This window comes from Mastomys coucha, unplaced genomic scaffold, assembly GCF_008632895.1.
Source record: "Mastomys coucha isolate ucsf_1 unplaced genomic scaffold, UCSF_Mcou_1 pScaffold22, whole genome shotgun sequence".
Classification (NCBI taxonomy): domain Eukaryota; kingdom Metazoa; phylum Chordata; class Mammalia; order Rodentia; family Muridae; genus Mastomys; species Mastomys coucha.
The window spans coordinates 157,110,331-157,114,387 of NW_022196905.1; the positions used below are offsets into that span (position 1 = coordinate 157,110,331).

The window sequence follows — 4,057 nt, forward strand, 5'->3', positions numbered from 1 at the left end:
TGTGCTGTGCTGTGTGTGCTGTGCTGTGCTGTGCTGTGCTGTGCTGGGCTGGGCTGGGCTGGGCTGTGCTGTGTGTGCTGGGCTGTGCTGTGTGAGAAAGGCAGAGCCCCACAGGAACTGAGCAATACCTCATAAAGTTGCGTACATGTTTAGCCTTCACCCTAGCAATCCCAATTCCAGATACACTGGCAAATACACAAAGGCGAATTGCAAAAGATGTTAATTGCAGCTTTTTCTTTGTAACAGCAAAATTGGAGCCGATTCAAATATTCTTCAATGGGCAGCTGGGTAAATAGGGTGCTTTACACATAATGACTTGTACAATTGTATGAGGAGGAAGAGACTTCTCCACCTGCTACTGTGCAGTTATTTCTGGAATGTAGTCTGTTGTGGCTTGTGCTGAAATTTAAGCCCCATCATGGGGCACATACACCGTGAGGGTGGGAACTTGGTCTACTATGATGTTTGGGGTAAAGCCCGTGTGTGGGGGGGCGGTGATTTGGATTAGACAAGGCCCTCAGGATGGAGCCCCAGGAGTGAATCCTGGGGGCTTAAGAAAAACAGAGGGATGCTTGGAGGTTTGCCTTTGCAGTGGAGCTCTTGCCTGGCATAAATGAATAGTTTCCAACTCTACATGTAGATAGATGACAATAAACAGAAAATAGATAGATAGATAGATAGATAGATAGATAGATAGATAGATGATGGATGGATGGATGAGAGACCAGAAAACATGTAAATGTGTGCACACATGCATATACATATGTACATAATACATACATACATACATACAAACAAACATACATACATACATACATGTGCATACATCCATTTTATCTCTCTCCATATCTCTTCATCTGCTGGGACTTGGCTGGTGAGAAGGCCAGCATCAGATGGACCAGGACTGCCAAGCAAAACAAACCTCTTATCTATTTAAAGCACGCCATCTTCAAGTAGTTAATTCTAGTAATGAAAAAAACCCTGACTAATCCATAGTGTTTCATGAAAGGTGGTGGGTAAGGATGCATAAAATTTGTTGAAAGGGTAAATGAAACAGGTAAAAATGTGTACAAATGTTTAGATGCACACATACTATGAAATTAGTGTAGACATGTTCTATATGAATTGATGTTTTTGATATGAAAATAAATATAACACTGGAAGAATTAATAATAAGAGCAAAACAGAGTTGAAAGAACTCAGGTCTCTCTCTTTTTTAAGAGTTTATTTATTTATTTATTTATTTATTTAATGTATGTGAGTTCACTGTCACTCTCTTCAGACACATCAGAAGAAGGCATCAGATCCCACTACAGATGGTTGTGAGCCACCATGTGGTTGCTAGGAATTGAACTCAGAAAGAGCAGTCAGCGCTCTCTGGAGCCCACCCAGGTCTCTTTTAAAAAGCTGTTTGGGGCATCTTTGGCTTTGGAACTGTGTAAATTCTACAAAGCAAATTAAATTAAAAAGGTGGTCACCACTATTGAGAGTGAAATGAATCCAAGTGCTGACGCAGCTTATTCCTAACCACACTGAGAAGGCATATTCCAGAGGCCTTTAAAATCAGTCACTTGTCCTTCATAGTGACAGTCCCCCAAACACGGAGTAGTAATATATAGGGATGGTGTTAGCGGAGGTGTGTGTTTAGGTGGCCCTGCTGACATTTAGCTGAACACATCATCCTATAAGGTGTAGACTGAGGTTAGGGAGGCTCTCTAGAAGGAATTTGGCTCTAACCTAGTGACACTGCACAATGTTCTCCACAGCAGGCATGTGCACCTGCTGCACCACTGCACAGTGTGCACCACAGCAGGCATGTGTGCAGTGTGCACCAGAGCAGGCATGTACGGTGTGCACCACAGCAGGCATGTACAGTGTGCACCACAGCAGGCATGTGCAGTGTGCACCACAGCAGACATGTGCAGTGTGCACCACAGCAGACATGTGCAGTGTGCACCACAGCAGGCATGTGCAGTGTGTACCACAGGAGGCAGAAAATACCATCCCAACATTAATCATCTACACGAGGATTCTGGGCTACTGTCTCTGCAGGCCCTTTCCCACTATAATCAGCTATAGACATGCTATCCTTGTGGTGAGCTGGAGATTCAAAAGATAGCCCTGCATCTCACTGTTCTGGAAGGGAAGGACACACTCAAGGTCGTTAGAGACAGAGGGCTCCAGGGCCGAGGGGCAAGCCCAGGCTCCACTGAATCTTATGGCAGACTCAAATACATTAAGCATCATTATTTAAAATTCAGTAAGTAAGGGGCTGAAAAGATGGTTCGGTGAGTGAAGCGCTTGCTACACCAGCGTGAGGGCCCTAGTTTAGAACCTCAGCAACCACAGAAGAATCTAGAGCTGACAGCTCCCACCTGTAATCCAGCACTGAGAAGGCCTCAGAGACTGAAGCATCCTGAGGACTTGCTGGCCAGCCAGTCTAGCCAATCAGCGAGCTCTAGACTCAGTGAGAAATTCTTTCTCAAAACTACAGAGACAATTGACAGATAGATAGATAGATAGATAGATAGATAGATAGATAGATAGATAGACAGATTGATAGATGGCAGATAGACACACAGACAGACATGCACATATATGAAAAGCAATAAAGGAAGACATTTTACATTGACCTTTGACTTCCACATGTACATATTTATGTGTGCTCACTCCTACATGCATGTACATATGTAAATACATACATGTGCATATAACACACATACACAAATTTGTAAATAAGCTATGCATGGTGGTGTACCCCCACAATCCCAGCACATAAGAGAATTATGAGTTCAAGACCACCCTGGCCTGCATAGAAAGACTCTGTTTCAAAACGTAGAAAAATAAATAAATAAATGAAGAGAAACTAATCACGTGAAAATGAAGTTTGCCTTTGTAGGAGTATTTCAGAAGTAAAAGCAAAGTGAATCAGAAACTTAGAGGATCTCTATTTTGACCCCAGTCAAGTTGTGCCATCCCTGGGGTTCTTCACTGTTTCTGACATCACAAAAGCAGAAAGCAGTGCTGGGGAGATGGATGGCTCAGTGGATGAAGCGCCGTGTGGAGCACGAGTCTGCATCTCTAGAACCTATGTAGAAAGCTGGCCATGGTAGTGCATGCTGATGATCCACACTGGGGATGAGCACCGGAGACCACGTCAATCCCTGGAACTCCCTGGACAGCCAGTCTATCTAAACAATTGATGATCACCAGTCTCAGAGAGAGACTCTCAATTGAAGAATCAAAAGCAATAAAGGAAGACACCAGATACTGACTCTGGCCTCCACGTGTATGTGTATAAAGACATACACATGTGCACACACACACACTTGTGCTCACATACACACATACTTGTGCTTATATAATCACATGCACACACACACTTGTGCTCACATACACATGTTCACACACACACAAGAGAGACAGAGGGAGGTAGGCAGACTTCTGCTCCTTCTGATAAAATGTCATACTGTCATCTAAGTTTTATTCTTACCAAAGAGGAAAACTGAATTTGAAATTGTGAATGATAATTCCTAGGAGATATCGAGCAATACTGTTGTAAAAACTCAGATGGAGAACCTGTAGACTAAATGATTCATTTTCCCGGGGAAGGCAACCTTACAGGAAATGTAAGGCAGACATCTGCTGATCACTGAGTGGACCATCTTACCTGTGGTAAGTCAGGGAGGAGAAGCAATGGAGGAAGAGAAGAAAGAGGGAGGGGAAAGGGAGTGTGGATGGTGTTTGAATGTTGTAAGAATTGTTGCTGTCTGAACTGTGTTTGTGGTGTTGAAACTATGTGTGTGCATGTGTGCTGAAACACCTAAGTGTGGAATACCATCCTACTGGCTCCCTGGATGAGCTGAAATGAGACAAAGGGTGGAATGGTGAGCACAGAGACACTAGATAAGGATCAGGCTGTGCTGTCTTGCAGAGATGCCTGCCTTATGCAGCTTCATTAATTACAACACTTTCTTATTTTTTTTTCAATTTCTTTTTTTTATTAGATATTTTCTTTATTTACATGTAAATTTCTCCTTTCCCAGTTTCCCCTCCA

General features: G+C 43.1%; 2 protein-coding genes across 6 annotated transcripts in view; one reads left to right on the forward strand and one right to left on the reverse strand.

Moving 5' to 3' along the window:
* Positions 1-4,057, reverse strand: part of Rasa3 (RAS p21 protein activator 3) — a 224,645-nt gene that overhangs the window by 164,076 nt on the left and 56,512 nt on the right. The window lies entirely within an intron of this gene.
* Positions 1-4,057, forward strand: part of Cfap97d2 (CFAP97 domain containing 2) — a 32,576-nt gene that overhangs the window by 15,149 nt on the left and 13,370 nt on the right. The gene's annotated exons all lie outside the window — the stretch shown is intronic.